Source organism: Falco rusticolus, chromosome 2, assembly GCF_015220075.1.
Source record: "Falco rusticolus isolate bFalRus1 chromosome 2, bFalRus1.pri, whole genome shotgun sequence".
Classification (NCBI taxonomy): domain Eukaryota; kingdom Metazoa; phylum Chordata; class Aves; order Falconiformes; family Falconidae; genus Falco; species Falco rusticolus.
This window is the reverse complement of record NC_051188.1, coordinates 68,077,090-68,093,138: the sequence shown is the minus strand read 5'-3', so window position 1 is coordinate 68,093,138 and position 16,049 is coordinate 68,077,090.

Genomic DNA, 16,049 nt, shown 5'->3' with positions numbered 1-16,049 from the left:
TACATTTGTTGCCTTTTCCTTTCACTAAATGCCCTCTGTGTCTTACTGTAGAACAGAGCAGTGAGGACTACCCACTGCTTTTCTCTGTACCACTCATTATTATATATGTCATCTCCTATTCTTTTTGCTTCACACTAAATAATCTTAATCTTTTCAGTTTCTTTTCATATGAACACTCCCTATCCAACTAATATGTATTTTCTGCCCTCTTTCAGACCTTTCTTCTTCTACTGTATCTTTCTAAAATGTGACTGAAACCCAGTAGACTATTCAACATGAGGATGTAACCTCCATTTATAGAATGACATTATAATAATTCCTGTATTAGTCTCCATCCCCTTCTTAAAATAGCCTAACATCTGAGAACCTTATCGAAAAGTGAAATGTGAAGCAATTAAATCTACAATATGTAAATCTGAACCTGACAGTTAGGCCTATAAGAAAGATATTCTCTATGTACAAAACATAAAACTCACTCTGAATTAAGGGAACAAACAAAAGATGATGCATGAGAAGTGATAATGAAGATTAATAACAAGAAATGGCTGTAAGACCTTCATCACAAAATCCATGAGCTAAATTCTACTCTCCGTTACAACTCCAATGGATACTATGAACATTAGTAACCTGCAATTATGTTGTATAAAGGCTGCTGAGTCGCATTGTAATTAACATCCTTTAGGGTGACCACAGTAATTTTAAATGTTATCATTGAATATACAAATGAAAGTGGAAGGTGTTGAATATTCTACAGCGAAGTTGAAGCTGCTGTTGGTTTTGTATTTTCTTTTTTCATATCACATTGTGATAAGCAGACCCCCACAGAAGGATTTCTTCCTCACAGAAGTGCAGTCAGCCACAGCTTGAATATTTTCCAAATTATGTTTTCCAGTCTTGTCCAGATTTACTAAATACTACCAGCTATAGATTTTGAAATTAAAATGGCAATGACAAATATTGTTATAATTACAGAAGTAAGCTCTACGTGCACTACTAAAGTGAGAGACTGCTTTGCCTTTAGTAAAACCAAGAAAAGCCTCAAAGCCGATGTAAAACTGCATCTTCTTGCAGTGTTATCTGTGGGCAGGGGTTACAGAAAATTCGTCACAGTGAGTTTAGAGGACAGAGGCTGTAGTCCACCTATATCACTTTTCCTTTCTCCAGGGATTCTGGAAAAAATACCTGTTGCCAGTTTGGAAGCAATGGGTTTCCTTTGCACTTGTCAAATATTTAAGGCAAAACTCATGAAAGTACACTGTGAGCATAAAAACGTGAATCACTGGTGAGTTACATGGTTGCACTTCTAAGTTCTGGAAGATGGTTTCACTGGCTGAAAATAGGAAAGACAAGTGCCAAAATCCAGTGCTTTCAGGGGATTTTAATACACTGATGAAGTTTAGCTAATCCTTTCTCCTCCACCCAGCAACATTTATGGTCCTTAGAAAGGGCCCAGTTATCTATGAATATCTGACTTTTGGTGCTGGCCTGAGTAGTGTTTAAACAGCCAGAAATGATTGTTTGAACTTATATAAGGCTTTTCTGATCCCTTATGAGCTCTCTAGTGTTCTTATGACCATACCAATGCCAGTAACGTAACAAAATCTCATAAAAGAAAGAGATACACATGTCTATTAGACTAATTCCATCTGAAAGACAAAAGTCTTCCCAGTTTTCCCAAAAGTAATCTGAGGAGCTGCAGATTGATTTTCACTGGTCTTCTTTACATTGTTAGTGGGTCTTTTTATTTCTCTTCTACTTATTCATACTTTTCATGCTTCTGTCACAAGAACTTAGGGCTGTGGATCTGGGTTTGGTCTTGTTTGCTCTTTGAGGCCATTGCTGTGCTGTAGTGAATAACCCACCCCTCAAGTCAGCACTTCACAGCACTGAGGACTTCTGCAGCTCCACGAATGGCTTACACCTCATTCCTTACACCACAGTGAAGTTTTTAAGGGAAATTTGAATCGTGCTTGTTAGCCTGGGCTTTTGTCCTTCTACACGTACACGGAAAAGAAAAAACTTCCTTCAATATAAAAACATAACAGCTGGTTAACTGCTTGACAGAGCAAAACAGTGCTGCACAACAAATGAAGAAGTGAATATTTTATCAAACTGAAACATGAGAGTGAATTCTGGTAGACAAAATATAGTTTTCCAAGTGGGATTTTGGCGTTAGCACTGTCTAAAATTTCCAAACTTGTGAGAAGTTCCACAGGACCTATAATGTCTTCAAGCTGTCGTAAAGATCTCTTTCCTACCATTTTTCCAAATATGAAAGCTACTTGGCCAGACTGAAGATTGAATTTATTTCCCAGGTGGAGGTGAAGTAGGGCTTTTATCCAAGCAAAGTCCTTAAACATGTGCTCAGCTTAAACGTGTGAGTAGGTCATTTGAAGAAGGGCATTTCACATGTAACTATGGTGAAAGGCTGGAGTTCTGGACCGTAGATAACACTGCTTCTTCCTTTTTTAGGCAAATAGAAATCTTATGTATGCTGTGTTATTTTGTACCAATAACACCCCCCACCCCCCCAAGATAATTTCTAAGTACAAATACAGAAATGTTTATACCTTATTTGCTTGAAAATTATTTCTTCATCTTCAAATGCAGAGATATGCCTTATAGTCTTTGAATAAAACTGCTGACGTTTTGGATTGATAACTCTTTAAATTAATGATACATTTAAATAAATAGCTAAATTGCAATGGAATTTTGTGTTACATCTACATTAATAATGCCAAATGAATTACTCATGATTAATGTTATAAAGAATATCAAATGAATTAATAATGATTGGCCACTTATTGCAAAATGGGCAACACTTTATAATAAGTGGCAAATCATTCTTACTTCCTTTGGTATTTCTTGCAATAATTTTAATCATGATGAATTCTTTTGGTATTCAGGTGCATATAATACAAGATTCCATAGGAAGTCCATTGTAATTTAACATAATCTTACTGAAACGATTCATTTAACACCTGCCACTGTATTTGGGGCCATATCCAGGCTGAACTTAGGCACTTTGGGGTTTGTCTACCTGACACAATATAGCTGTCATGGGATGTCCTTCAGAATCATGGATGCTGGTGCATAAGTGGGTAGGTGGGTGCAGAAGTAGGTAGGTGAGTCAGACTCAGTGGGTGCACAGGCATATGAGCATGAGCAGGCTTGTTCATGATAAATACCTTTTATCAAATCAAACTTCTGATTAAAACTCACCTGGCTATGGTACCATTAAGGTTTTAGGAGGGTTAATATATATAAAATTAAAAATTAATACCAATTATTTATTCCAGTGTTAAGGCCATATCTAGTATGTGGTGACAGTCTCATAATGTTCTCACATTAGGGATCTCTGTTTCCTGGGATCCTTCATCTTCTTGCAGAACATACTCCCACTGCTGGGCATGGATTTTTGCAGATGTCTGGTCTGTGGTCTTGAACTTGTGGTGAGCAGGCAAAACACAAGGCCAGCAAAACAAAGCTTGAGTAAACTTAAAGGAGAAGTAGACTTAAAGGATGTTTTAGTTTTGGTAAAGGAAGGGAAAAGAAGAAAGCGTGAGCAAAACTATAAGTGAATGTATGCTAGACATGCCCTAAGTCTGCATGTGTGTGCAAATGCACTGACAAATGTCATGCTTTGTAGAGAAAAAAAATCCAGTAGAGATTTTTGTGGGCTTTTTGAAAAATGTAAGTAAAGAAAGCAGTCAGATAGACACATACCTGGAGCTGCCATGCAAGGGAAGTCAAGAATGGTTTGATGTTTGTTTTCTCGGTGGACAGTTTGGTTTGTTTTCTTGATGGACAGTTTGGTTTGTGGGCAGCTAACACAGACAATGTCTGGAGCTGGGAGTCTTTCACTGGCCTGCAAGTGCTAGTATGTTAACAGGCTCCAGCCTAACACACACAAGAACACAGGTTTCTCTTCACACACTGTGAAAACTATCAGTTAAACATTTCTTTTTACATTGATATAAGCTTAAATACTTAAAAGGGATAACATTAAATTTTTATTAGAGCTGTTATGCTTAAATCAACATTGTGCTCTTGCTAAAAAAACAATATAGCAGATTGGTTTTAGACCCAACTTTTAGAAGCGAAAATATTTTGGCCAAACAAGAAAGATATCCTGTGAACTACAATGCCACATTAAAGCTTTATTTTAGCTTTATGGGTTTTCTCCTGCAGATTTTTATTAAGGATTTCATGATTAAATACTAAAAAAAACAAAAAAGAAACAAGTTAGTTTAAGTTTGCACTACACTACTTTTATTTTCTTTTTTTGTTAAAAAGTATAATTTAGGTACTTTGAGATCCACATTATTTCTGAGTTTCTAAGAAAAAGGCTTGTTGCCAATTATATATCATCTAAGTAGAGCTGAACATTGCCTCCATGGTGATACTTCCCAAATGGTATATCAGAGAATATACATCATACCTCATGGGAAACATTGTCTTTAGTGCTATAACTCCTGAGTTTAGCCTTATTTAGCTAATTATACCTGTTCCCATCACAGCTTCTACCTTGTTCAATGGCATTTTTTAATTTATTTCTCCAGCAGTTCTGCAGCTTCTGGCTACTGGACTGCTTTTCTACTATTTTGGCTTTGCACAGCCAATGAAAATTGCATTAAGATAGGCATTCTTAGTGTACTATTGTGAGACAACAGTTATGCCTCAGAAGGCCACATTATTAGTTTTGGGTTTTCTTCCATTTACTTTGGTCAGGTGGAAGAAACCACAAATAACTATGATCCTTATTTTGCTACTCAATAATTTAATCCAAACATATGTTTGGGGTTTTTTAGATGTAGCAATGGAATTCATTAAAGAAGAAATCTAAACCTAAAGTGGATCCCTCAAATTTAACAGCAGATGAGATGGAGCCTTTCGAGACTTTCTTAACCAGCAAACCTATAATTTCCTTAGAGGAAATTTGATCTCTGCTTTTCCCAAGGGACAAACTGCCTATAAACTCTGTCATAACATCTTTGTGTTGAAGGATTAATATGTTTTGCAGGTAAGTCAGTAGTTTTTTCTTAAAATCCTTAAAAATCAGAAGGCAAGGCAAGGCAAGGCAAGGCACAGGACCCCTAATACACACCATAGTTTTTTGATACTGATACTATAATCAGGCTTATATTTGTTGTGGAAGTTCTTATTACTGGGACTGAATAACTGACCATTCAGAAAACTATCTTTTTTTCCTCCCCCCAGAATTATGGTCAGCTACAAATGACATGCATGACATCATATAATGATACTACCAGAAGGGAACTTGCATAAGTTAACTAGATTCTGTCATTAGCTATAAATTTCCTAGCATCTATATCAAAAATAGATGTAAATGCTACCAAATTCTATGTTACCTCTATGTAAATAATAAAATACAAGTACTGTTTCCTTGTTTAGGCTTTCTTTTTGACATGAGGCTAAGAATCAGAGGTAAGAACAGATCAACAGCAAGGTATATGACTTTTTTTTTCATGTTTTATGCATACAATAATAATCACTTAACATGAATATAATTGATATTAGTTCTTATACAAATGACATTTCCTAAAGGCAGGCTATTTTTAAACAGATACTAAAATAAAAATGTGTGCAACTGCAAGCTTAAAAGGCCACTGCAAGCTATCAGCATTTAAAACAGCACCTACAAAGAGACCCTATTTAAAACAAGACTCTACACTCAGATAAATTCCAAAGGATAAGTGTTTAATAACTGTAATGTGTTTAATTTTGTATTTTAGCTGTTTTACTTGTTTTCTGTCAGAAGCATGTAGTTGTTTTCTTCAATTAATTGTTTTCATACTATTTATATAAACCACCACTAAATACTGGTTGTACATATTTGCTTAGGCTGCTCCAGTCCAGTGAGGAAAAATAAGTCAAACCAATGATTTGATGTCTAAAGAAAAGGATTTCTATTAAAAAATCTAGGAAACCAGGAGATACAGACAGCCACATAAGTTTGGCTGGCATTTTAAAATTAAGTTAAACTATATCATTCTTATAATCAAGATAATTCTACCTTTCCTTGACACTGATGCAGTTTAGCCATCTGCCTTGATGCTATCTGCTCGTCAGGTACTTGTTGGAACTTCCCTTATAGCCAATGATAAGACACAGGTATTAGTGCAAAATGTGTTTGACCCATTTCAGATTTTTATTTTAAGATTAAACAAATTACTCAGGCTACTACATAGTCATTTTAAGAAACTGGGCTTTTGTTTTTGTATTCAAGGCACGACAGCAAGATAAAATATAGAACACTAATTCTATGTTCATGTTCTGCCTTAATAGATATCATAGCACTTTTCAAGAATTTTGAGGGGTGAATATTTTTGAACACTTTAGATGAAGACTCAACATTTCTCAGACCAAGGGGACTAGTCTATTGATTCTACTTAAACTGAGATTATATTTGTTTCTTTAAGATACGGGCTAAGAAAATTTCAACATTCTTAAGAGGATCACAATCTTTCAAGAAGTTTTAAAGTGCAGGTGTTTTGTCTGCACTTGTGCCATGGTTTAACACCAGCCAGCAACTAAGTACCACGCAGCTGCTCACTCACTCCCCTCCCTGCTGCCCCAGAAGGATGGGGAAGAAAAAAGGGGAAAAAAGTAAAACTTATGGGTTCAGATAAGAACAATATAATAATTGAAATATAATATAATAATAACAACAACAACAAGGAAAGCAAAGGAGAGAGGAATAAAACCCAAAAGGAAAAAAACCCAGAAAACAAGTGATGCACAATACAATCACTCACCACCCACTGACCAGTGCCCAGCCAGCCTCCAAGCCATGATAAGCCAGCCTCTACCTGCTCCCCTCAGTTTATATACTAATCATGATGTTCTATGGTATGGAATATCCCTTTGGCTAGTTTTCGTCATCTGTGCTGGTTATGCTCCCTCCTGGCTTCTTGTGCACCTGCTCATTGGCAGAGCATGGGAAACCTGAAAAGTCCTTGATTTAAAGTAAGCACTACTTATCAACAACTAAAACATAAGTGTTCTATCAACATTATTTTCATACTAAATCCAAAATACAGCACTGTACCAGCTACTAAGCAGAAAGTTTATTCCACCCCAGCTGAAATCAGGACAACTTGTTTAGTGTTCATTTTATTGAACAGAGGTACTGCTGTATTTGCTCTGCTTTGATTATTACATTCAACATTAAAGTTTGGGTTTGTGGAGTTTTATTCAGCTGAATATCACAGAAAAATTCTTCATCCTACCCCTAATTTTTCAGATTCCAACTGAAGGCTAAAAACTGAGAATTTGTTCTTCTGCATAACTTAAGCAAAAAAGTGTTCTGCTTCAATGAAACATAGGTGATCTAGTGGGGCAGCAGAATAATTTAGCATGCAGATTTTAGAAAAGAAGTTCTTAAAGGGAATATATCCAGAAACTCTAAAAATGTTAATAAAAAGTTCTTCACTCTAAACCACTGGTGACATTTGAGGGCAAAACCTTTTGCATTTTGATCCACCAAGGTCAGGAAATACAGACTCCCTGCCACATATTTCTCCCATTTCTGGAAGGCGAGTCCAAGAAATTATAATGCTCTTATAGATATATCTTTTTTCATTCTTATTGCAGGTTTTATGAGCAAAAGAATCTTTACTAATAATTCACTTTGTCTGGCTCTGTGAAACCAACTCGTAATATCTCGTTATTGTTCTACAGTCTGAAAAACCTTTCCATCTGTATGCTTTTATATTTATTCTCCAACTGTGATTTCGGCCATTCATTAAGAGAAGTATCTCAATTACTTTGACAAAAAGGTGATAACCTTGCCTTATTCTGGCCCAGCTATTTATTAATGACTCCCAGATACCATTTTCCAGTTTTATGCACCGCAGTATTTTAATTTGATGGTACAAATTGGATAATACAAATGTCCTCAAACCATGCTTACAGCTCCCAGTGATAGCAATACCCATGCCCACGATGTTTTGTTAGATGGTTCTTGATGACTGCCCCAGCTAGCATGCTTCACCTGCTGGCACTTTTGCAGGCCTTGCGGAGCCTCTGGATTGCTTCAGTCAAGTTGCATTTCCTGCTGGACAGGAGGCACTGTCACACAGTCTCCAAAACCTTTCTGACACCTGCCCTGCACATGATTTGTCTGCAGGAAATGTATCCCCGACTCCAACATGTAGCTTTACGTGAGTGACCCAGCTTGGCACAGCCTAGTGGCATCTCAGAATCTCTGATCCAAACTTAGGCAACAACATTTGCAGCAGCCTGAGTTCAAAGAACATAAGAAGAGAAAACAGGGCTCCAGGATGCTTCAGTTCAAGGAATATGTAAAGCTGTCACTAAGTGAGCAATGCAATGGTTCTTTCCACAGGGCTGATTACCCAGCACATCTCAAGGGCTGTGATTGCTCTCCATCTCCATCGCTGCCAGCACTAGCTGTGTTTTTCACATTGCCTGATGCACAAAGAGCAAGGTCCAGGTTCTGGAAGATTCTTGTAGTGTTTTCAGGGTTATGGGCGTCAACAAGGGATCAGCAAGGGACTGCTAATTTCTGGGTTGAAAAAAACTTGTTCTGCCAGAAAAGTAGTATTGTCTTAGAAGTTCCTCACACCAGCTCACAAGGAGGTAAACATCACCTGCCAGCAGAACCTGTAGCACAGTGGCTAAATGGTGGCGAGTCACCCTGGTGATTTTTGTTACAGATGTCATCTTGTATTGGGTCTGGCTAAGCCTCACAGCAGCCCTCGTAGCACTGTGCTTGGTATTAGTACCTAGAAAAGTGCTGATAACACACCAGTGTTTTGTCTCTTGCTGAGCAGCGCTGGCACAGCACCAAGGCTGTCTTTCCAACATTGCCCCCTTACCAGTAGGCTGGGTGTGGGCAAGATCTTGGGAGAGGACACAGAAAGGACAGCTGAGCCAAAGTGACCAGAGGGATATTCCATACCATATGACATCTGCTTAGATATAAAAGCCAAGGCAAGGAGAAGGAAGGGGGGTGAGGGGGGTGGGTGGGGTGTGGCATTCATTATTTACATTTGTCTTTCAGAGTAACCACTACACATACTGAAACTCTGCTTCCAGGGAAGTGGCTGAACATCACCTGCCAATGGGAAGTAAAGAAAAACATCTTTTGTTTTCCATTGCTTCTGCACATGATCTTTGCTGTCACTTCATTGAACTACCTTTATCTCAACATGCAAGGAGGGGAGGTGTTCACCTTATTCCCCCACCTCCCACCCCGATTCTGCTGAGGAGGGGTGTGGTAGAGAAGCTTGGTGAACACCCGGCATCTAGCCAAGGTCAATGCACCATGCATCCATTTGGCGTCTGTGATTTGCAGTCACCAGAGCACCATCCTGAACACCTCTGCTATATCCTTGAAGTGCTTCATCTCATTCCATAAGAACATTCTCAGCTGCATTGTGGCCATAGACATGTTATCCATTCCCATTAGTTGTTCCTTTAAGAAAGCAGGAGCTTACTAATAAGAGATAATATTCCATTATATGTGAGGCCTTCTCTAGTCACAACAAATGCTTCTGACACTACGGATTAGTCTGTGCATGATGTTGTTCATTTCCACAAGAAGAGGACCTCCTTGTTCAAGCATTAGGATTGTTGCCACCAGAGTGTTACTTTATCCCTGGGACTCTGTGGTCATCCATGAATAGTTTTTCAACCTCCAGTACGGCCAGTGCCTCATCACTGGGTTTCAGAGCCCTAAGTCATGTAGGTGCCTGTCCCATGTGGGTCACAAAATGAAATGAGGTTCATGCCACAAAGAACTGTAAAAGAACACATCCACTACAGCACAGCTATATGTGCAATCATGATTTTCACTGATACTGAAAAAAATACAGGATGGCAAGCTTCTTTAAACAGACTTGAGGTCTCATCCTTCTGTGCTTTTAATCCTCCTGTACATCTTCAATTTAAGATATTCAAAACCAGAGTTACAAAAGTTCTAATGTGACATGATGTTTTCCATGTAAGAATGATTGTGGATAATAAATTGTAGGCATATCCCGCTATTGGATAGGGAAGAACTCCATCACATCACCATTTGCTGTTTTCTGAAGTAGAGTTAATCAAAAATCTTTTCTGACAAGTAACTGGGTTTTCATTGGATCTGGGTTTTTTTTTTTTTTTGTTTCTTTTTGCCAAAACAGTGCTTTTCAAATATGAATCAAGATACTATTATGTTATGTCTGACACTGTATCTCATAGGATTAAAGATACAAGTGTGAAACTAACATCAATTGTGTGAATTGTCCTCCACCTATTTGTGTCAACAGGGGATGTTTAGGACAAGTCCAGTGTTTACTTAAGCAGGTAAATACCTAAAATGGGATGAATACAAATCTGAATTTTAGAGTTGGCCACATCAGAGAACCCAGCTGTCACAGTTCACAAGCTAGTAAGAAATGTCTCCTTTGTCTGTTCCTGACAAAGACTATGCTACAGGACACCAGCAGCATGTTGTGGTCTCTCTGAAGAAAAGGCGGCAGCTGAAGAAACTTCCTCTTTGTTTTTGTAGGCTTAGAAACACAAATTACTCATTATTAAAACTCATAATGAAGAACATTTCTTTTTGCCCTTTATTTAAATTATTGAAGTTTTCTTGTTGACTACAACTACCTTCTAGAAGCTCCAGGTCACTAATTAGTTATCCAAAGGTATTTGCCTCATAGCTTGTTTGAATGGTTCACAGAAGTAATGACAAAATCTGCATTACAAATATAAGACTTTTTTTTAAGCATTAATGTAGAGCAATTGAACTAGCAGAAAGTGATAGGAAAATCATATGAGAAAAAGTCAAGGTCTGGGGAGGCCAATAAGTCTGGTTTCAAAGACAGTAGTAAGCGTAGCTGCTAAGACATTATATGTATTCTTCCAAAGACGCTATTCAGTCACAGAGCTTAAGATGGGAATTCATGCATATCTTGCTCAGTTACGTGTTAAAATTATTCTTTGCTGCATTTTTTATTTTCCACTCTAAAAGGTGAAATTTCCTGAATGCTTCTTGTGATGGAGGTCTTGAATCTATTAAAAATGTTGATGATGCTGTTCCTCTCAAGAATTTTTATTTTTGAAACATTTCATGCTGGGTTAAGAATACAAATGGGAGAAGTTGGCTTACCCTAGTTGTAAGCAACCTGTATCTGGACTTATTATTTTCTATTCAGTTGTACTTTACATACATTTTTTGAAGACTGACTGGCATTTTGGGTGAGAGAACTCTATCACTGAAAGCAGCCTTTTGCCTTAGAAAGCATTATCATAATATTAAACCTTCACAATAATGTGTATAAATGTTAAAAGCACAAAACAAAATGAAAGAAAAAAGAAGACTGTTAGCCCTGAAGAAGATGCAAACTTTACTAATGTTATTTCTTTCCCTATGCAGAGATTTCTTGGGGCAGGAGTCACTTACCCATGTTATATCCCTACTGATGCTGTATGAAATTACTAAGGTATTTTTGAAAATAATAAAAAAATAAATATTCCCTCAATAAGATCTTATTTTTCAATTTTTGTTTATTGTGACTGTGAGGAAAAAACAATATATGCTTTCTTTTCAATATGGGCCAATTCTGTTTTCTCTTTTTGTTTTTTTGGTATTTTTTTTCTTTCATTGTGTGAATCAAAGAAAAGGCTTAAAAATGCTGCAGAATCTGTTGATGAGAAATGAGAATCTTACTGCCCACAATGCATTAAGAAGTTAATGGCTTCTTACAAAAAAGGGACATAATAGGCCAATTAGGCTTGATAATAAAGACTGACATCTTTTGTAAAGCTTCCTTATATAATGTATCTACATCTCTCAGATGTTACTCAGATTGAAATAAAGCTGTTTAATCTAGAAAGCTTGTAAGAAATGTGATAGTTTTTACTTTTCATAGCAACTTTTATAAATGAAAACAGTAAGTTTATGTTCTTGTGGTGGTATCAATCAATATTACCTAGTTCTTGGAATGTGCCATTACAGAATGTGCCAGGATGGTAGGAGATAAAATAGAATAAAATAATTATTATTTTATGAATACATACTCTGCAGTTTTCTACAGTGGGTTTCGATTCCAGATTTAGACACCAAGATGTTTTGTCTAAATGTAGTTTCCACATTAGGGCTAGATGTCTAAGCTCCAGTTGCAATCACTGGTAATATGTAGTTTGGCTTAGATACCCACACACAGACGTCCAGTAACATTGTGTTTTCCCTGTACAGCCTGTGAATGAGTGGAAATAGACCTTTTCCAATCTGACAAATAATTCTAAAATGGGGTTAAAATGGCATGTCTTTGAAGTCAGGTCCATTTTAAGGATGTGTATGTTTTTCACATGGATACTTTTCTAATTGTGGTTGTATAATAACAGAAAAGCTTCAGGATGAGAAATAGATACTTAGTTGCTGAACATATTGTCTACTTAAAGATAAATCAAAAATTGAAAATTTCATTGCTTATTCATCTGACATGTTCGTAGTGTAGAAGTGAAAAAAAGCCACATGTAAAAGAGTAAATATAGTTATTTTTTTGGAATATCGGTTGGTCAAATTTTGATAGTTGAAATACTTAGATAATTTCAAACAACTGTGAACTAGACAGAAGCAATGATGTCACATGTCTCCCTATCCTACGACAAAAACTTTGTCTTTTGACAGCCAGCTGGCATCAGTGTTGATGAGGATAGGAAGCTTATGAGCTCTGCTGCTAAACACAACCTCAAGACATTTATTTTCTGTCCCACTGGTATACTTTCATACAAACTCTGTCTCAATTACATTTATTCATCTCTTTGGGCCACTGAAACTGTATGTTGAATACCCAAGTCTCTTCGTGCACCAGGAAGGTCAGACAACTTGATTACACCAGCTATAATCAAAGACTTAATTTTTTTCATATCTGCTCACCATTTCTGCAAGAACTGAACTTTGCCAGAAACATCAGGATGGATGAAAAAATCTTTGGAAAAGAGTAGTACAGCACTGTGTATATGCAGCATTTGTGGAAGAAAATAATCTCTGGTATTTAAAAAAAATCTCAAAAAGATTAAAGTGTGTGCGGATATGTTTATTAACTATAAAATAAATGCATTTTTACCCTATGCAGAAACAAAGTGAGAAAGCTAGTGCAGAGGAAGATCATCATGTGTGAAAAAAAGTTAAAGCTCATACTAAGTAAAGCTGAGCTTTCTTGTCTGTTTTCATTCAGCTGCACTCATCTATAAAAGAGCTATTTAAAACACCCATTAGCTGTTAATTTAGAATACTTCAGACAGTGATCCCTAAACCTTCATTGATATCTTTCCAACAACCTCCTAATCTCTGAAAATTGTTGGCAAGAGCTATACTGAATCAGCCCATCATCAATCCTGGCTTTCATTATTCGAGTTAACACAGATACACTACCTGAGAACACTTAGAAGAAATACAGATCTTCCTTTTTCTTGAAAGGCATACCTGCAAACGGAATTTGATTTCATGAATGAAGCTACTTCACTTATCTGTATCATCTCAAAATAACGACACAAAACCAGCACATAATTTAGCAGCAGTAAAGGCAGAAACTGTCTCTGTGCACATCAGAAACGTAGTCAGGAATTCCTGCTAAGACATTGCTAAAATCTTTAGTTTGCCTCCACCATAGATACTTCTAATCAATACAAAAAAGGTGAAAAAAACCCAAACAAAATACCAAACAAAATAAACCCTTTAAAAAGCCTCTGAGAAACTAAGTCAAATTTTGGTGTATCATGACTTTAATTACCTTTTTTTCCGGTTCAAAAAATATTGCATCCTACATGGACAATGGACATAGTTCAGTACAAACTGCTAAACTGTTCTTTTTTTTTTGGGCGGGAGAGGTTGTGCAGTGTTTGCAACAAAAAGTTTTGTTACAGTGTGATTAAATAAACTGACAAAGGCATGACATGATATTTTACTTTCAGTAAAGCAATAGCTATAAAATACCTAGTGCAATGACAAACCAGCATCTGCTGGATTGCTAATGTAGAGAAGCTTGGGATGAAGCTGGATATTTGGCTTTTTTCTGAATGTAGAAATCTTGAAAATGGAGCATTCAATTAATTGAAAGACAGAGAAATTAACTACCAGCATCCTTTGTGATTGGTTTGCTGTTAATTTGTGTAATTTTATATGATTTTTGTACTATGCATTGGTTAGGAAGAGTCACTATTAGTGAAATAGTGGATTGGAAAATATTTTACCACCAGTTGGAGAGACAGTGAGGGAGAGGTATTAAGGAATATTAAGATTAACCGAGTGTCATTTAAATACTGCCATTTATCAAATATAAAATTTCCTTCCCTTTTTTAAAGGGTAAGGCTGTCCTGATATACCCTGGATATTGGAAACTTTTGCTTCTGGGGTCTGTCTAGGCTCAATAGCAGTATTTATAAATCTTAGTATAAACTACAGTGTGTTCTAAAGGATGCAATTTGACCTACCATCCAGTCTACTGTTATGTCTGTTTCTTTCAGACTGTTCTTCTAAGTACTAGACTATTCATCTGCAAATGAATTATCTGTACTTCCTGCACTTGATTCACTTTTTTTCAGACAATGTAGAGGTAGTTTTCTAAATTGGACTAATTTATGAGGATTTTTTCACTGTTATTCCTTAGACAGACAGTTTTCCATTAATTGAACAGGGAATATAGACAGTAGCTTTAAAATGTGTTGCCATTCGCAGGAGATACAGTCTCAAAAAATTTGTGGGGTTGTACTTAAATTAGGTACAAACATTAATTTGCTTGATCTGGGCCATATCTTTTATGTTAATGGATGGTAATATGTTAGCATTGCAATTCATGTGTTATTCTGAGCATTTATTAGTTTAAAATATGTCCTTAGACCTTAATATCTATTACTTATTTTAAAGGACATGTTTTTCTTCCTAAGTTCTAGCTGTCCACAATAACAATTATAGCACAGAATCCTAGGAGGTGGAGGATAATTTACTAGTTACCTAAAGAGCCCATTTTCCTTCATATGAGATTACTTTTTTTAAATACAACATTCCTATGGGTATTGCTGATACTAGAATTGTTGTCTTTTGTGCCCTGTACTGGTTTCTTTTGCTTCTGCAAACCACCTCCAATATAACACAACTCCCAGTTTAGGATAAGATACTGTCCACTTGATTAGTTTGGAAAGGTCTTGAAACTTCTAAATACTGAAGGCAGAAAAAGCAGACTTCTCTTGCTAATTCAAAACACTAAACTAGAGAGAAAGCAAAATATTTGGAATAGCATTTAAAAATATGTGAAAAGCTATGAATGCAAAGACAGAATTCTAATGAAAAGATGAAGAATCTTTCTAAGAGATTTAACTATGCCATAGATTTAAAGATGAAAGTTTGAAGACTTTTTTTGCTTTGAAAAAGATTACATACCTATATGCTGAATTTAGTCTTTCACATTCTAATGTTGAAACACTGTATCTTGAAGCTGAGAGGCTCTAAAAAAAGATTTGGAATTCTTTTTTTTTAGCTCAGCTACTTTGGAAAGACAGAAACACAAATATACATTTATATTTGAAAATAATTTTGGACTTCAATCAGCACGGACTTTTTCCATTGCATCACCAAACTAAGCACAGTTGTTGGTGTCCTCCAAGCTAAATTTACAGGGCCAAGTACAAGAAATTCATGCAGAGCTATAAATATTAATCTGAATTACACACCAAGGATGTCTGCTAACACAGATTCAACAAACTAATGTGGATTTATTGCTTGTTTTTGTAGTCAACTGTACTAATGTAATTACTTATATTCTAAGTAAGAAGATATGTAATAATTTAAAATAATCCACATACTATCTCCCTACTTTTCACTACCAAGGGGCCATTAATAAATGCTACCTCTTGGGTAGGATGAAATGGAATTTCATTGTTCCCTCACAATGTATGTGTGCACTTTTTCTGTTGTGCTCTTTTAAGATAGCAGTTTTAAACAAAAAGAACAGATGTATTCCATTAAGATTCAAACACATGTGAATACATAGGAGCTGTGTTCGGGGTGTTTT